Source organism: Trichechus manatus, unplaced genomic scaffold, assembly GCF_000243295.1.
Source record: "Trichechus manatus latirostris isolate Lorelei unplaced genomic scaffold, TriManLat1.0 scaffold00150, whole genome shotgun sequence".
NCBI lineage: Eukaryota > Metazoa > Chordata > Mammalia > Sirenia > Trichechidae > Trichechus > Trichechus manatus.
The window spans coordinates 4,244,923-4,264,835 of NW_004444086.1; the positions used below are offsets into that span (position 1 = coordinate 4,244,923).

The 19,913-nt window shown below is 44.2% G+C and overlaps 1 protein-coding gene across 3 annotated transcripts in view; it reads right to left on the bottom strand.

The window, feature by feature from the left end:
• Positions 1-19,913, bottom strand: part of SLC2A9 (solute carrier family 2 member 9) — a 274,750-nt gene that overhangs the window by 127,391 nt on the left and 127,446 nt on the right. The window lies entirely within an intron of this gene.

The following is a 19,913-nucleotide window of genomic DNA, read 5'->3' on the forward strand; positions in this document are numbered from 1 at the left end:
GATGTCATTTCTGATTATCAGATGGATCTTGGCTGAAAGCAGAGAATACCAGAAAGATGTTCACCTGTGTTTTATCAACTTTGTAAAGGTATTCAGCCTTGTGGATCGTAACAAATTACGGATAACATTATGAAGAATGAGGACTTCAGAACACTTAATTGTGCTCATGCAGAACCTGTACATAGACCAACATGTATTTGTTCGAACTCGAATATTCTGGCTTTCAGGGAGGGGTTGAGTCATATCCTGGTCTGAATTTTTAGCTAGCTGTGTGTGTGTTTGTGCATTGGGGAGGATGTTGTTGTTAAGTGCCGAGAGTCGCTTCTAACTCACAGTGACCCCATATACAACAGAACGAAACACTGCCCTGTTCTGTGCCATCCTCACAATCGTTATGCTTGAGCCCATTGTTGCAGCCACTGTGTCAATCCATTTCCTTGAGGATCTTTCTCTTTTTTGCTGACCCTCCACTTTACCAAGCATGATGTCCTTCTGTTGGGGCAGGGGGGATGACTTCCTGCAAGTCATTGTCTACTTTCAACACCCAGCCCTCCTTGGCAGGAACCAGAGCTAATTGGGTGATATTCTCCACTCAACGTTCAGTGCACCAAAAGGAATTGTTATTGGTGGGCATCGTTTGAGAAGCTCAGAGGTCAAGACAGTTACATGTGAGAGGAGTCTTATTGTTCCAAATATTAGGACTTGAAATCTGCCAGAAGCAACATCTGCCTCCTCCAATTATGGAAGTGCAGTGTTTGGATTCACATCTCCCCAGGGCTCGGCAGCGACTGAAGTCACGCGGCCTCCATTAAAATCGCACAGATTGGCACTGAAGAAACAAAGTGGCACTTGAAAACAAGCTCCCCTGTACTAACCCCAGACACCTCCCTCTGTCTAATGAAAGGGGCTGCTTGGCTCTCCCCAAACAAACACTTCTTCAATCCGTTCACAATATTTTTGGAAGCCTACGCAGTGGTTAAGAACTCAGCTGCTAACCAAAAGGCTGGCAGTTTGAATCCACCAGCTGCTCCTTGGAAACCGAATGGGGCAGTTCTACTCTGCCCTATAGGGTTGCTATGAGTCAGAATTGACTCGACAGCAGTGGGTTAGTGGGTTACTCTGTGCCAGGCAGCGCAGGGAAAGAAAGGTGAATATGATAAGCATGCCAGACCCTTAAGTAAGGCTTACAGCCCATGTGAAGTCAGATGGGGCACAAGAAGAAAGGATCCATCCCAGTGGACCCTACCAGACTAAAGACTCTAATAACACTTACTGTGAGAATTCAGCAGCGAGAGCAAATGCTGTTGCAGGAGCACCCAGACGAGCTCATGGAGAGTTTAGCTTCCCATTCCTATTTTCAGCAGGGACTTTAGAATCATATTTCTTTGTCTAGAGTTTAGAGTCGTTTGAGCTGAGCCTTTCTTGGAGGCAGATAATGTGGATCGAGAGAGATGAGGAGAGATGTGATTCCAGGCTGAGGGAATGGCATGAGTATTATGGGATGGTGAGAGCACACGGGGTGGTTTAGGACATGGTGGGTGGTTGAATGGTGCTAGAGGTTAGAATAGGTTAGAACTGGAGACTGGGCCCAAGTTCACGGATCCCGAATGCCAGGCCATGGAGTCTGGACTTCATCTGGTGGACACAGGACCCATTGCTAGGCCTCTTGGCTACCATTTATAGAACAGAGTGCTAAGTGCTTTGCATGTAGTATCTCTTAAGGATAGAGAAGAGTGATAACTCTAAGCCATATTATGTAATATATATTCTACTCCCCATTTTACAGATACAGAAACTGAGCCTCAGACGATTTAAGCAACTTGTCCAAGTTACACAGCTAGAAAGTAATAGAGGTAAGATTCAAATCTACAACTTTCTGACTCCCAGGCCACAGCATTTTCCACCAGGCTATACCCTCTGAGGGGCTTGGGTGACCAGCCAAACACTGTAGCCAGAAGGCGAGCAGGTAAGATTTGAGCATGTGGGTGTGGCCCTTGCTTACCTGTCCACTCTCATTTCTTGTCATGGCCTCCCTGGCGTCCTCTTATTTAATTACTGGTACTTTTGGTTTCCAAATGTGCCAAGCTCTTTTCTCACATCTCAGGGTGTTTTTGTTTTTGCACTGCCTGGAATGGTGTCTCCCTTCCCTTCTATCTGGGTAACTAATTGCCTTCTGGGCCACAAGCTTGCACCACCTCCTCCAGGAAGGCTTCCCTGCCTTTCTTCTGCTGCTCTAGGGCGGCTCCCATGCTCCCTCTGCCCCTTGGCTTCCTATTGGCTGCACTTATCACACGGGGTGGGTGGGGCACTGTCTGAGCTATCTTCCACTTGCCTCCAGGCATCATGCACTTTGCAGGCAGGACTCTACCTGGCCGTCTCTGTGGGTCTGGTGCGCTGTGGGTACTCAACAATCACCAGCTGAATTGAGTGAAATGAATTTGATGGGAATTATACAGATATAGGAGGCAGAGAGCAGCAAGGCATCTGCAGTGGTCCAGAGGATTGGGGAGGAGGGCCTTATAGGCACAGAATTCACCAGGTGGGAGAAAAGGGGCATTGTGGGATAGAGATGGAACCAGCAGGAGTGGGCGGAAGCCAGGTTAGGTAAAGGTTACCTGCAGAGATGTCGCTTCCATTCTTCATGAGGGTTTCTGCCCAAATGTCATCTACTCAGAGACGCCTCCTGGACCTCGCTGTTTAAAACAGCCTCCCTCTCCGCTCTCCACCTTCCTTCCTGCTTGGCTCGTTTTCACATTGCTCTGTAAGTAACTGACTTTACATCTTTATTTGTCTCTTATCCGTCTCCTCCACTGAAAAGCAAGGTTCACAAGGACAGGGATTCTTATCTGTCTTGTTCACTGCTAGGTAAGCCTAGGAAAGTGCCAGGCACACAGTAGGTGCTCAATAAATCTTTGTCAAATGAATGACTGAATGAAGTGGGGAGTTAGGGCTCCTGCTCACTGCAGACACTAGAGTGTGCCAGACCATAGGCGGGATCTCCATACACAGCCTCTTCGTACCCTAAACCTTACGCCCTGGGCATTGGGGCAGTGGCACAAAGTTTGCCTGCCCTGCCCAGTGTTGTTATTGTTGGCTGCTGTAGAGACGGCCCCCAACTCATGACGATCCCAACTCATGGAGACCCAATGCACAATGGAATAAAACGCTGCCTGGTCCTGCTCCATCCCCATGATCACTTGTGGATCAGACATTGTGATCCATAGGGTTTTCATTGGCTGATTTTCAGAAGTAGATTGCCAGGCCTTTCTTCCTAGTCTTAGTCTGGAAGCTCAGCTGAAACCTGTTTAGCATCATAGCAATGCACAAGCCTCCACTGAGAGATGAGTGGTGGCTGCGCTTGAGGTGCATTGGTCAAGCATCGACCTCAGGTCTCCTGCGTGGAAGGTGAGAATAGAGTTCTGGGTTCTACCCAAAAAAAGTCAAGGCCAAAATGGCAACAACAGGAAATCTGGCACCCAACTGCCTATCTTCAAACCCTTGCTCTGCCTCCTACTAGCTGTAGGAACTTGAGCATGTTTCTTGATCTTTCTGTGCCTCAGTGTCCTCATCTGTAGAATGTGGATGATAGCAAGATCCCTTACTCACAGGGTCATTACATGGATTCCACCAGTTAACACGTGGGAAGAGCTTAGACCGCGGTCTGCCCATGGTGAATGTTGGCTAATGGTATAGTTACTGGAGCTCAGGGCCCAGGTCTGAGGCTACCCTGGCTTGCCCTCCGCCTGAACTTTCCTTAATCATTCTGCCCTCAAGGCCTTGCTCCCAGGCACAGCCAGCCTGCAGAGCTTCAGGGTCCTTGAGAAGGAGCTTCATATCCACATTGCCCCAGGGCGTCTCATCTTTCCCTTTGTGAAGTCCAGGAAAATCTCTCTTCCTTCCAACACCCATGCCCGGCCACCCTCTCCCAGGCCACCCACACCAATTGTTTTCCCCGAGGCCATCTTGGAAACAGGGAAGCAAAGTTCAGGCAAGCTTCAAAAGACTTTCTTTACAATTCCAGATGACATGGCTTCAAGAACTATTAAATTTATCTTTGCTTCCCTTCAGCCTTCCTTGCTTGCAGACAGAGAAACCAGCTGAGCTGAACAAGGGCTGAAGTGGCCTCCCGCCCAGGGGCACAGCACCACACAGTGCTAGCCTTCAAACCAGAAGCTTACAAACACAGCAGCCTTGGAGCTATTCTAATGCAACCCCCTTGTACTGATGATGAACCTGAAGTCAGAGGGGTGATTTGCCCAGAGCCACAGCGCTCTGAGTTCTCGGTGGCCTGAGAACTCAGACCCCCAGCAGGTCAGGGTGGGAGTCTGTTTGTGTTCTCAGAAGTGAAGAAACATTGGGAAATTCATAAATCAGGGTTTTCATTATAATTCCAAGATCAAGGAAAATTTGTTCATTCCCCCACATTTAAGGACTCATCGATCAGACCCCACTGTCAGCTCTGTGATTGCTCTATGGTGTGATACTTTTCAGTCACCTCACATGCGTGTGAAAACTGGACAATGAAAAAGGAGACAGAAGACGAATTGACACATTCAGATTGTGGTATTGCAAAGAATATTGAATATACCATGGACTTCCAGAAGAACAAACAAATCAGTTTTTGAAGAAATACAACCAGAATGCTCCTTGGAAGCAAGGATGGTGAGACTCTGACTAGCTTACTTTGGACACGGCATCAGGAAAGACCAATTGCTAAGAAAGGACATCATGTTTGATAAAGTAGAGGGTCAGGGAAAATGAGGGAGACCCTCAATGAGATGCACAGTGGCTGTAACAATGGACTCAAACATACCGAAGATCATGAAGATGGTGCAGGACCAGGGAACATTTTGTTCTATTATATAGAAGATCACCATGAGTTCGAGCTAACTCAATGGCAACTAACAACAACAAGAACAACATGGTGATACAACAATTAGACCTCTGGCCTCAGTGCTTGGGAAGGACCTACAGACAGGTGAATAGTGACTTGATATGAGACAGATCAAAGAAGGTCTGAGAGAGGAATATTGTTCAGAGGATACCGGGGGGAGCAAATGATTCTAAAGGCTGACAGCACAAAAGGCATCTCAACAGGAAGGACTTTTTCTCTGGGACTTGAAGGACAATAACAGTGAGAGAGGGCAGAGGAAGGAGACCAGGAGGCAGGAACTGCAAAGGCAGAAGCTGGGAGAAGGGACCCCACATTAGTGGTCGATAAAGGGACCATGGAAGGGCAAGCTTCCTCCATCTGTGTTTATAAGACTGGCCCCAAGGGGTCTGGTACAAATGAAGATTCTGGGGAACCACCCCAATGATTCAGCTTCAAGTCTGGAATGGGACTGAGAAGTCTGTAGCTTAACAAGCACCCAGGTGATCCTGATGTGGTATCCAGAGCCCACAATGGGGAAGCACTGGGTGGACTTTGCTGTATGATGAGATGAAGGCACAGGTGGGCCAAGAAGTACAGACTTGAGTTGAATACTTGAACCCGACACACCATCGTGAGGATCCTAAACCTCACCATGGAGAAATCAGAGAATCGGTGATATATTTTTTTAAATTAGTAAAGTATGTCTGCTTTGAGCATTGTGCTCTTTTTTTTTTTTTTTAAATTGTGCTCTAGATGAAACTTTACAGCACAAATTAGTTTCTCATTCAAAAACTTTACACACAAATTGTTTTGTGACATTGGTTGCAATCCCCAAAATGTGCCAGCACTCTCCTCCTTCCCACCCCAGGTTCCCTGTGTCCATTTATCCACCTTTCCTGTTCCTTCCTGCCTTCTCAGCCCTACTTTTGGGCAGGTGTTGCTCATTTGGTCTCCTATATTTGATTGAACTAAGAAGCACCTTCTTCACGTGTGTTATTGTTTGTTTTACAGGCCTGTCTAATCTTTGGCTGAAAGGTTGACTTTAGGAGTAGCTTCAGTTCTGAGTTAGCAGGGTGTCTCGGGGCCATAGTCTCAGGGGTTCCTCTACTCTCTGTCAGATCAGTAAGTCTGGTCTTTTGTTTGTGAATTTGAATTTTTTTCCTCCATTTTTCTCCCATTCTGTCTGGGACCCTCTATTGTGATCCCTGTCAGAGCAGTCGGTGGTGGTAACTGGGCATCATCTAGTTCTTCTGGGCTCAGGCTGGTGGAGGCTATGGTTTATGTGGTCCTTTAGACTAATATTTTCCTTATGTCTTTGGTTTTTTTCATCCTCCTTTGCTCCAGAAGAGATTGGGCCAATAGATGTAGATGGCTGCTTGAAAGCTTTTTAAGACCTCAGATGCTACTCAGCAGACTAGGATGTAGAACATTTTCTTTATGAACTGTTATGCCAATTGACATAGATGTCCCCTGAGACTATGATCTGCATTGTCACTCCATGGGAGAAAGATGTGGCTATCTGATTCTGTAAAGATGACAGCCTTGGAAATCTTATGGGGCAGTTCTACTCTGTCCTAGGATAGCTATGAGTCAGAATCAACTCAACGGCAATGGGTTTTTAACCTTTTGGAAGATCACCAGGCCTTTCTTCTGAGACACCTCTGGATGGGTTTGAACTGTCAACCTTTAGGTTGGTAGCTAAGCACTTAACCATTTGTGCCACCCAGGGATGCCAAAGTGATGCTAATAAGAGCTAAATGTAGTGGGTGATTATTATGGGCTGGGCATTGTCCTAAAAACTGTACATGTCACCTCATCTAGTTCTCACAACTACCCAGTGACCTGTGTACATTTATGCCCATTTTGCTGATGAAGACACTGAGGCACATCAAGATTCTGTACTTAACCTGCCCAAGGTCACAGAGCTAGTCAGTAGTAGAGCCAGGATACAAACCCAGGAATTGGACCCCGGGTCCCCTGGCGATTCTCAAACTTGAGTGGGCATCATAACCACCTGGAGGGCTTGTTAAAACACCCAGAGTTTCTGTTTGATTCAGTAGCAATTTGTCAGGCAGGGATGAGAATTTGCATGTCTAACAAGATCCTTCCCACACTTTGAGAACCACTACATGGAAACCTGTCTGCCTTTCACTGCTCCATCCCCAGGCCTAACTGCCCCCAGCCACCCCAAAAAAACCAAACCCGTTGCCATTGAGTGGATTCTGACTCATAGTGACCCTATAGGACAGAGTAGAACTGCCCCATAGGGTTTCCAAAGAGCAGCTGGTGGATTTGAACTGCCGACCTTTTGGTTAGCAGCCTGAGCTCTTAAGCCCTTTGCCACCAGGGCCCAGCACCTATTAAGTTCTTAATTGTTAAATGAATGAATGAATGAAGAAGGAAAGGAAGAAGGAACAAAGCAAGAAAGGAAGGGAGGGAGGAAGGGAGGAGAGAAAGGGGAAGAAGGAAAGTGGGGAAGGGGGAGTAGGAAGGGGAAAGAGGAGAGGAGGGAAGAAAGGAAGGGAGGGAGAGAGAAAAGGACAGAAGAAGGAAGTAGGGAACCAACATTTTCTGAGTTCTTACTACGTGCCATGATCTCATTTAGCCTGCGTGGCACAAACAGTTTGCTCTTGACTCCCAATCGAAGATCTGAACCTACCCAGTGGGGTCGTGGAAGAGAGACGTGGAGATCTGCTTCCATAAACATTACAGCCACCAAAACCCTATGGAGCTTTATTCTACTCTGTAATACATGGGATTGCCACCAGTTGGAATCAACTTGATGGCAACAGGTTTGGTGTTGGGTTTTCTTTCTTTTTTTTCTGGTGCAAACAGTTAACAGTCTCGCCTGCTAATAGAAAGGTTGGAAGTTTAAGTCCACCCAGTGGTGCCTTGGAAGAAAGGCCTAGCGATGTATTTCTGAAAAATCAGTCATTGAGCACAGTTCTACTATGACATAAATGAGGTTGCTGTGAATCGGGACTGACTCAACAGCAACTGGGTTGGTTTTATCTTTTATACAGAAGCATACTGCCTACAGCTGGAAGTGGTTGCTAAAAACCCTAACTATTACAATTTTCAGGCATTAACTATAACACTTTACAAAATGGCAAGCCCTTTGCACAAAGATCATGATTCTTCTTCCTATTGTTTGACAGGAAGACTGTGTATTACAACTGAGGCAGGAAGCTAAGAAGACTATTCCTGTCCTGTTTAAAAAGCCTGAAGTATCTAAAAGTAAAGCTTCAGAGCTCTGAATGTCATTTGAAGGAGTGTGACAGCAATCTGCAAGGAACTCTGAAGTGGCAGGAAGAAAGCAAAGATGACAATCTCTAATTTTCTCTTTTTCCTATTTCCCTTCAAAGGAAATCCATCGTGCGAAGGCTCCCGACTCGATGGAACATCTTCTCGAGCTATAGGAAACATTTGGGTCATGCCCAGCAATGAACTTCTGCATTTCAAACAGGAAAGGCGTGATTTCCAAGCCACTGGAAAATAAAGACAATTCTCACTAGGTCAGAATGCTGTTGGGCTGTTTGGTGTTTGAAATCAGTTTAACATGGATTAATACATTTCTTCTTATATTCTTTTCTTTTTTTATTGTTGTGCTGTAAGTGAAAGTTTACCATTCAAGTTAGTCTCTCATACAAAAATTTATATATACATTGTTATGTGACCCTAGTTGCTCTCCCTATATTGTGACAGCACACTCCTCCTTTCCGCCCTGGATTTCCTGTGTCCATTCAACCAGCTCCTGACCCTCTCTGCCTTCTCATCTCGCCTCTGGACAGGAGCTGTCCATTTAGTCTCAGGTATCTACATGAGCTAAGAAGCACACTCTTCACAAGTATCATTTTATCTCCAATAGTCCAGGCTAACCTTGTCTGAAGAGTTGGCCTCAGGAATGATTTTAGTTCTGGGCTAACAGAGAGTTTGGGAGCCATGTCTTTGGGATCTTCTTATATTCTTGACAAAAATCAAAAAGTTCTTTTCTTCCTGGGCTTGAGCGAAGTTCAGGAAATTCTAGGTCTAAAAGATCACATGAAACAAAAGCTTTAACATACTCAGGGTCTGGGTCCCCAAGAGAAAAATATGAGCTGGAAAAGGACTGTCTCATACTGCTGAGTGAAAGCAGCCAGTCTACAAAAGCTACGTGCTGTCTGATTCCAACGATATGACATTCTGGAAAAGGTAAGACTCTAGAGACAACGAAAAGATCAGTGATTGCCAGATGTGAAGAGGGAGGGAGGGAGGGAGGGATGAAAACGTGGAACACAGGGTATGTTTAGGGCAATGAAAATATTCTCTCTGCAATGATGGACCCATGACATTATCCATATGTCAAAACCCGTAAGGCTGTGTAACACAAAGAGCAAACCCAATGTAAATCATGGAGTTTAGTTATTAGTGTTGTTGTTGTTAGGTGCCCTTGAGTCAGCTTCAACTCATAGTGACCCCATGTACAACAGAACGAAACACTGCCCGGTCCTACCCCATCCTCAATCATTGTTACGCTTGAGCCCATCCTTGCAGCCACTGTGTCAATCCATTTCCTTGAAGTCTTGCTCTTTTTCGCTGGCCCTCTGCTTTACCAAGCATGATGTCCTTCTCCAGGGACTGATCCCTCCTGACTACAAGTCCAAAGTATGTGAGACATAGTCTCGCCATCCTTGCTTCTAAGGAGCACTCTGGCTGTACTTCCTCTAAGACAGATTTGTTCATTCTTTTGGCAGTCCATAGCATATTCAATATTCTTCACCAACACCATAATTCAAAGACATGGATTCTTCTTCAGTCTTTCTTATTGATTGTCCAGCTTTCACATGCAAATGAGGGAACTGAAAACACGATGGTTTGGGTCAGGTGCACCTTAGTCTTCAAGGTGACATCCTTGCTTTTTAACACTTTAAAGAGGTCTTTTGCAGCGGATTTGCCCAGTGTGATGTGTTTTTTGATTTCTTGACTGCTGTTTCCATGGGTGTTGACTGTGGATCCAAGTAAAATGAAATCCTTGACAACTTCAGTGTTTTCTCCATTTATCGTGATGTTGCTTATTGGTCCAGTTGTGAGGATTTTTGTTTTCTTTATGTTGATGTGTAATCCATACTGAAGGCTGTCGTCTTTGATCTTCATCAGTAAGTGCTTCAAGTCCTCTTCACTTTCAGCAAGGAAGGTTGTGTCATCTGCATATCGCAGGTTATTAATGAGTCTTCTCCAATCTTGATGCCCCGTTTTTTATATAGTCCAGCTTCTCGGATTATTTGCTCAGCATACAGACTGAATAAGTATGGTGAAAGGATACAACCCTGACGCACACCTTTCCTGACTTTAAACCCTGCAGTACCCCCTTGTTCTGTTCAAACAACTGCCTCTTGATCTATGTACAGGTTCCTCATGAGCACAATTAAGTGTTCTGGAATTCCCATTCTTCGCAATGTTATCCATAATGTGTTATGATCCACACAGTCAAACGCCTTTGCATAGTCAATAAAAACACAGGTAAACATCTTTCTGGTATTCTCTGCTTTCAGCCAGGATCCATCTGACATCAGCAACAATATCCCTGGTTCCACATCCTGTTCTGGACCCAGCTTGAATTTCTGGCAGTTTCCTGTCGCTATACTGCTGCAGCCACTTTTGAATGATCTTCAGCAAAATTTTACTTTTGTGTGATATTAATGATATTGTTCAATAATTTCCACATTAGGTTGGATCACCTTTCTTGGGAATAGGCATAAACATGGATCTCTTCAAGTTGGTTGGCCAGGTAGCTGTCTTCCAAATTTCTTGGCATAGATGAGTGAGCATTTCCAGTGCTGCATCCATTTGTTGAAACATCTCAATTGGTATTCCATCAACTGCCAATACCTTCAGTGCAGCTTGGTCTTCTTCCTTCAGTACCACCGGCTCCTGACCATATGCTACCTCCTGAAATGTTTGAATGTCGACCAATTCTTTTTGGTATAATGACTCTGTGTATTCCTTCCATCTTCTTTTAATACTTCCTGTGTTGTTTAATATTTTCCCCGTAGAATCCTTCAGTATTGCAATTTAAGGCTTATTGTTTCATCAATTGTAACAAATACAGGTATTCAAGATGTTAATAATAGGCGTTTACAGGGTGGGGAGATGGGTATAAGACACCTCTCTGTACTTTGTGCACAATTTTTCTGTAAACCTGAAACTTCTCTAAATATAAAGTCTATTGAAAAATTTCTACAAAGCCTACTAAAAAATTTTAAGGATTCCCTAGGTGGCACAAAGGGGTAAGTGCTGGACTGCTAGCCAAAAGGTTGATGGTTCGAATTCACCCGGAGGTGCCTTGGGAGACAGGCCTGGAGATCTGCTTCTGAAAGGTCACAGCCTTAAAAGCTCCATGGAGCAGTTCTACTCTGCAACACATGGGGTCTCCGTAAGATGGAATTGACACGATGGCAACTAATAACAACAATTTTAAAATTAATTTTAAAAAGTTTGCTTTGTCTGATTTCCTATACCAGGACCCTAAACTTTGGAGATGCCCCTTTTTGCTTCCCATCTACAAGTCAGGACCTTGTCCTACCATCTAGGGCTGCACAGAGAAGCCCAGGAAGCCTGGGCCCCAACCAGGCTCCACTGCCTCCCTGCTGTGCACGTTGGAGTCATTTCTAAACTCTGAGACTGAATTTTTAATCTGTAAAATAGAAATTGTGCACAGTGGTTAAGAGCTCAGGCTGCTAACCAAAAGTTGGCAGTTCGAATCCACCAGCTGCTCCTTGGAAGCCCTGTGGGGCAGTTCTACTCTGTCCTATAGGGTCGCTATGAGTTGGAATTGACTCGACGGCAATGGGTTTGGGTTTTTTTTTTTTTTTTTTTGGTTTTTATTTCCAAGTACTGCTGCATGAATTAAAGGAGATCATGGCTGACATCAATTCAGCCCCAGCTTCAGGCATCATTGCAAGTACTGGACATCTGTATCCTTCATCAAGCCTTATAAGACCACCATGAAATAAAAAACAACCAGTTGGTTGCTGCTGAGTCGATTGTGACTCACAGTGACTCCGTGGGTGTCGGAGTAGAACTCTGCTGCATAGGATTTTCAATGGCTGATTTTTTAGAAGTAGATTGCCAGGCCTTTCTTCTGATATGCCTCTGAATGGGTTCAAAGCCCCAACCTTTCTGTTAGCAGCTCAGTGCTTAAGTATTTGTGCAACCCAGAGACACCCCTTGTTATTATCCCGATTTGGACATGCCAGGAAACAGGCTCTGAGATGTTCAGTAAAACTTGTTCCCAACTAGTGAGTTGAGGGCACTGAGATGCAGACCTACAGGCCCAGCCACTTCACCATGGCTGTGGCTTGGACACTGGCCTGTGTCCTTTCCTCTGAATCCATTCTTTTAATATAGAATCCCATTTCATCACCCCTTCTTAAGTTCATGGGACGTCTTTCTGGCATGAGATCCTTTGTATTTTGTAGATTAACAATAATTGTTGTGGTGAAATAACAATCATTTTGTAATGCCAGAGCAGTATTTTACCATGTGCTAAGAAAGAGCAACCATCCTTAAGCAAATGTGGAATATTTACAAAAGGTGGATCACAAGTCAGACACCGAGTAAATCTTACTGCGTTCCCCAAAGGAGAAATTAAATGGGTTATGTTCTCTTGCATATTTTCAGTGAAACAAAACTGATAATCAGTGACAACAACAAAATCACATCTACATGGGAATCAAAAACACTGTTCTAAGTAACTCATTGTACTGAAAATGGGATAAAAATGGCAAATCATTTAGAAAACAATAACATCGAGAATGTGGTATGTTAAAACTTCCAGAATGTTGGCAAATCTATGGGAAAAGAAAGAAAAATGTGAGTAAAAATGACAAAGCAAAAATTAATGAAACTGGAAAGGAATAAAATGTATAAAAAATCTTAAATAAATGTCTATTCTTTGACCATCATTTTCATTTCTGGTACTCTATAATAAATGAATAATTAGAAATTTGAAGAGTGATTTATGTAGAAGTTTGTTTGCCACAAGGTACAAGTTGCATTTCAGTAATAAATACTAGAAACCATTCATTTTAAAATCAGGAAAGGTGTGTGTCAGGGTTGTATCCTTTAACCATACTTATTCAACCTGAATGCTGAGCAAATAATCTGAGAAGCCGGAATGTATAAAGAAGAACACGGCATCATGATTCGAGGAAGAGTCATTAACAACCTGCGTTATGCAGATGACACAGTCTTGCTTGATGAAAGTGAAGAGGACTTGAAGTACTTACTGATGAAGATCAAAGATTATAGCCTTCAATATGGATTACCCCTCAACATAAAGAAAACAAAAATCCTCACAACCAGACCGATAAGCAACATCATGATAAACAGAGAAAATACTGAAGGTGTCAAGGATTTCATTTTACTTGGATCCACAATCAACAACCATGGAAGAAGCAGTCAAGAAATCAAACAGTGTATTGCATTGGACAAATATGCTGCAAAAAAAAACCCTTCAAAGTGTTAAAAAGTAAAGACGTCACTTTGAGGACTAAGGTGCACCTGATCCAAGCCATGGTATTTTTAATCGCGTTATATGCCTATGAAAGCTGGACAATGAATAAGAAAGACCAAAGAAGAACTGATGGCTTTGAATTATGGTATTGCCAAAGAATACTGAATGCACCATGGACTGCCAGAAGAACGAACAAGTTTGTCTTGGAAGAAATACAGCCAGAGTGCTCCCTGAAAGAGAGGATGGCGAGACTTCGTCTCACATACTTTGGACACGTTATCAGGAGGGACCAGTCCCTGGAGAAGGACATCATGCTTGGTAAAGTAGAGGGCAGTGAAAGAGAGGAAGACCCTCAGCAAGATGGAATGACAAAATGGCTGCAATGATGGACTTAAGCACAGCAATGGTTTTGAGGACGGTACCTGACAGTGTTAAGTTCCGTCGTACATGAGGTCGCTATGATTCATAACTGACTTGACGGCACCTAACGACAACAACAACCTTTACAGGATCAGATTGCCAGGTCTTTTATTCTACGGCGCAGCTAGCGGGATTGAACCACCGACCTTTTGGTTAGCAGCTGAGCGCTTATGTTGCGCCAACAACAACAACAACAACAACAGAAAAACAGGGCTGCTTGTTGCACCACCAGGACTCCTTAATTTCATAATCGATATGTGTAAACCTAGAAAGAAATGGACCAAAATATTAAAAAGTGGCTGTGTCCTTTAAGGGAGCCCTGGTGGCACAGTGATTAAGCGCTTGGCTGCTAACTGAAAGGTCAGCGGTTTGAACCACCAGCCACTCCAAGGGAGAAAGATGTGGCAGTCTGCTTCCATAAAGACTACAGCCTTGGAAACCCTACGGGGCAGTTCCACACTGTGCTATAGAGTCGCTATGAGTCAGAATCAACTTGATGGCAGTGGGTTTGGCTTCCTTTAAAAGGGCTGAATTAGAAGTAGCTTTTACTTCCTTGTTCATTTTTTCCAAACATTCTAAACTGAATACACAATGTTTACAAAATGGACGGAAATCATATGCGAAGTCTATACCCATTAGAACAATGATTAACTTTAAGCTCCCACTTGTCTTTACTGCGCCTGATACCTCATCTGGAACTGATGTTCCCCCCGGCTTCGAAAATTACTCACTTCCGGCCTCAAGTTGTTCCCAGGTTTTTCTTCCTATGCTTCTGCCTACAGTTCTCATCTAAGTGTCTTTCTTCTTTATCTTTGCAGGAGAAATAGCTATTTTTTTTTTTTAATGCCTTTAGAAGCATAAAGTAAAATGTTCAACCACTTCAATGTTGTATGATGTGTCTTTGATTAAATTCACAGCACCAGAGTTCATTTCTCCATTTCCCTGTCTCGCCTTCTGGCAGCTGATTCTAACAGCCACCTTCTCCCTCCTTTCTCCAGCCTTTGCATTTCAAAGCAATGGCCTGCATCTAGACAGCTTTTCTCTTTTTTTTTTCAGAAGCTTAGTTTGTCTCTGTCTTCGAAGGTAAATAAGAAATATGGTTACAATACAGAAAATGAAATTCTGACACTTTAATGAAATTAACTGTGCTTCTCACTTGGCAGGAACATCACACATCCCCAAAAAAGACAAATGAGAATTTCTCATTTAACCTTCTTTCTTGTACCAGAAGCACAATATCCACCTGCCCACAGCATGAATTTGAAGGAAAAAAGAAAAAAGATATTTACTGAGTTGATCACACATTATCTTAACCAGGGCAAAGACTATCTGGAAAATTCCAATCTGATGGGAAAAGGCAACCTAGAGAGATCAATGGCACACCTTTCCGAGAAGGGCTTCTCAAGGCCTTGAGGCCAGGAGGTGGACATGGGCGGCTGTGCCTTGCTACTACGGAGAGAGAGCGCATGGGTAGAGGAACCCAGAGATTCAAACTGCCAACCTTTTGGTTAGAACTGTAGCTCTTAATCACTGCGCAACCAGGGCTCCAGCGGCCAGCTAGTGTTCAACAAATGTGTGGAATGAATGAAGGAAAATAAAAGACAGAGGTTCAAGGTAGACCTGGGAGACTCAAGTAGCAGAAAAAACTTGATATTGACACACAAAAGGTCCTCCAACCAGCTCTGTTGCAATGTGATTTGGGAAAGTTCCTCTCCATGAACTTGTCATCTCCTTCCCTGCAAAACTCTTCCACCTTTAGGCTTCATATCTTTGCTTATGGTACCACCATTCTACCTGGATAACATAAACCAGACATCTTGTCTCCTCCTCTGCTGGACACCTCTCATAATCCCATCACTCACTAAACTCAGTCAGCTTCATCCACCTTGCTGCATCCCCACTGCCGTCACCCTGATCCAAGAATCTTAGCTTCCTAGGTCTGCAATAACAAATACCATAAAGTGGGTGGCTTTAAAGAATAGAAATTTATTGTCTCACAGTTTTGGAGGCTAGAAATCCAAATTCAGGGTGTCGGCAGGCTATGTTCTGTCAGCTCGAGGAGAAGATTCTCCTTGTCCATTTTCACTTCTGTTAACCTCAGGTGTTTCTTGGTGTTCCTTGGCTTGCAGAAGGATACTCCCATGCTGACTTCATCCTGCTGCAACTCCCTATTTCCGTATCTGTTCTCCCCTTTTATACACATCACTCAGAAGGGATTAGGAATAGGACACACCTAACTGTATTATGACTGAATTGACAATATCTTCAAAGAAAGACCTTATTTCCCCAAAATGGTTACACTCACAGCTACAAGGGTTAAAACTTCAACATATCTTTTGGGGGGACACAATTCAATCTATAACACCAAGCAACTAGCATCTCTTGACTGGACCAGTATAATCCCCCTGCCTTGGCTGGGGCCAACCCCTTCTCCACCCTGTGGTCCAAAAGTCTTTTTAAAAGTACTCATCTTATCATGCTGTTGCTTGCTTAAACCTTTCAACGGTCTCTCATTGCTCTTGAATAAACATCAAACTTCACAGGCACGCACCAAACCAAACCTATTGCTATCGAATCAATTCTGACTCATGGCGACCCCATGTGTTACACAGCAGAACTGTTCCATAGGGTTTTTTTTTTTTTTTTACTGTAATCTTTATAGAAGCAGATCACCAGGCTTTTCCTCCATGGTGCCACAGAGTGGGTTTGAACCACCAACCTTTCAGTAGATAGATGAGTGAAAACCATCTTCACCATCCAGGGACGTTTTCAAGGCATATGCATTCCCCTTCAAAGTGTGTGAAGAGTGGTCCACAGGCTGAACCCAACCCATAGATGGTAGTTTTTTGTTTTTGTTTTTTTTATCTCAACTACTTTCCAATGTTTAAAAACCAGGAATATGGCATAAAAATGTAGATTTCTAACTTCTCTTGAAATTCAGAAAATCTGTCACCTTGAGCCCAGTTTCTGTCATGGAAAATAGCAGCACCTGCCCTCATTGGATAGGGCATGTCCCCCCAGCTGCCACAGTCCCCACCACGCCCCCTAGCCTTGCCCAACCCTTCATGAGTGTGGCCCTCCTGCCTGGCACGATCTGGCCCCTGCCTACCTTTGTGCCACATCTCCATCTTCTTCCCACTCACACTGCTCCAGTCCCCTGGTCTTTCTGCCCCTGAACAAATGTCAGGGACTTCACATACACAGTTTCCTCTGCCTGGCACACCCTCCCTACCTTCTGCCTATCCCTCTCCCACCAGTCCTGGCCTGGATCAATGCTACTCAAGGCATGGATTTAAATGTCACTCCCACAGGGAAACTGCCCCTGATCCCCTACTCTAGGCTGGCACTCCACCTTTTGTCCACATCACACTGATAATCATTGGTTGTCTTCCCTGTGAGCACCACAAGAGCAGGACTAAGTCTGTGTTTTCCGCTGCTCAATCACCAACAACAAGTCCAGCACCTAACACATGTTGTTATTGGCTGCCATTGAGTCGATTCTGCCCCATGGTGACCGTATGTGTGTGGAGTAGAACTGCTCCATAGGGTTTTCAAGGCTCTGAACTTTTGGAAGCAGATCTCCAGGCCTATCTTCTAAGGCACCTCAGAGTGGGTTTGAACCATTAACCTTTCGACTAGTAGCTGAACGGTTAACAGTTTGCACCACGCAAGGACCTCCTGGCACATAGCAGGAGCTTTTTAAGTATTTGTTGAATGATTGAGTAAACTTGTACCTCTGGGCTTACTCTACATACACATCAGTAAGATGCCATTTGCTGGAAGGGTCAGGTACAAAAACAAATGAAAATAATACCATAGGGGAGGCCTGTGTGCAAGGTGCTCTGAGGACACTTACAGCATAGTCCATTTGCCGGCGATGTTTTCCCAGAGGAACTCACACTAGAGCGCGGCTTGGGGATTTGGAACTTGCGACCATGCTTGCTATTGAGGAGGATGCTGGCTCAGAGAGGAGGCTTGACTTGCCCAAGGTCACATAGTTCATCTAGCCTGTGAGCATCGTAAAGGTACAGACTGTACTTGACATGCTCAAAGTCGTAGCTCCAGCACCCAAATAAAAAAACAAAAACAAACAAACAAAAGAAATCCACTGCTGTCGAGTCAATTCCAACACACAGTGACCCTATAGGACAGAATAAAACTGCCCCATAAGGTTTCCAAGGAGCAACTGGTGATTCGAACCGTCGACCTTCTGATTAGCAGCCATAGCTCTTAAACACTGCACCATCAGGACTCCAGCACTGAACTAGCGTTCAACAAATGTGTGGAATGAATGAAGGAAAAGAAAAGATAGAGGTTCAAGGTAGACCTGGGGGACTCATGTAGCAGAAAGAACTCGATATTGATGCACAAAAGAGAGTCTGAAGATGGAGGAGGAATTTGGAAATTATCCTGAAAAAAAAAAAGCTTAGTCTCAATCAAGGCAGGTATCTATTTGTTTTGTTATTCCTGGAGGACTACAGTACTGTTCGCTGACTTTAAAATATATTTTTATGTCCAAGGAGCTGAGGCTGTAATTGCTATATTGTTTTTGTCACACACAGTGTTTATTTTTAGAGCTTTTGAATATCTCAAAAAGCAAAAACACAAAAAAGTCTCCTTAATGTGAGAACTCACGTTGGTAAGGAGACTCTTTTCAATATGCTTGTATTAATTATAGAAATCATCACGTGTATGACAACTGCAAATGTAAAAGTGTGAGTTGTTTGTGTTTTTGCAAAGGAGAAAAACAAAACTGTAGCCATCATAACCCAATAATAAAGGATTAGAAGCAGGTACCTCTGCGGAGACCTAAAACGGCTGAAATACTAAAATGGTACACACCACCCCATCTCCCATTATCCTATCATCAGGGGGCCACCATGCTGGATTTCTTCATGAGTAAACCCTTCCATGGAACAAGAAAGGAGCTAGTGTCTAGGCTATGTAAAGCTCAGCCATTTGGGACAGAAAAGGAGCCCTGTGTGCAGAATCAGACCCTCCTTGCAGAAGCCCCTAAATTCACAGCAAAACATGCATGCCTGTTCTTGTTTATATAAAACATTCATCACATCTGGGTTTGAAAACACACAGACCCAGGTTCTGGTTTCAGCTTCAATATTTTTTACTCGTTCTGAAACTTGCCTCTCTCAGCTTCAGTTTCCATGGCTTTGGAGACAAGCTACTCACAAAGTAGCTGTGAGGATTTAGATGCCATAATAAGTATTTTGATTGGATAACCAGGGAGCAAGTCCTGTGGACTTGAACCCACCACCTCTTCTCTATCTCCACAACCACTTCACAAACACACTTTTTAATAGCTCTTATTAGACTCAATGTACACAGTAGGAAACTGAGGCTCAGAGAGGTAAAGTAACTTGCCCAAGGCCACTGTAATGTAGCATAAAAAAATTGTTTAAATTCACGAGGAATAAGAATCAGGATCAGCACAAAGCTGGTTCCTATGAGACAGAGGTTAGACATACCTCCACTCTCCAACTTCTTCACCATTTCTGACACTAGCTGTTCCCTCCATGGCACTCTCTACCTCTCTGCTGGGTTCAATAATTCATTGCAATGGCCACACAGAAGTCACAGACCATACTCACGATTATGTGGTTTGTTAAGAAAGTAACAGGCTACAATTTAGGATCAAGATTAACTTGGAAATAACAGGAACAACTTGGGATCAGGATCAGGATCAGGAAGCACACAGGCAAGGTCTGGAAAGAGCCCCAAAGTGGAAAGCACATCCCTCCCCTCTTCAGTACAGGACAGCTTCTGACCAGGACAGCTCTCTCAGCTGCTCTCCACTGTTGGTCCTCTGTATTGTTGGTTTCTCTGCCATAGGCCTCTCTGTGCCGGCCTCTCCACCACTAACCGGCCCAGCTTATAGCTGGCATAGCTGCTCACTCAGGTCTCTTAGCTGCTGCTCTCCTAGCAACAGCTGTCCTCCATCAGGCCTCTCTGCCATTGAACCTCTCTGCCATCAGGCCTCTTAGCCATTGGTCGCTCTGCCATCAGGCCTGTCTGCTGCTGACTGGCTCAGCTCAAAGCCAGTGTAGCTGCTTGCTCAGTTCTGTCTGCTGTTTTCCACCGTCAGGCCTCTCTGCCATTAGCCTTTCTACT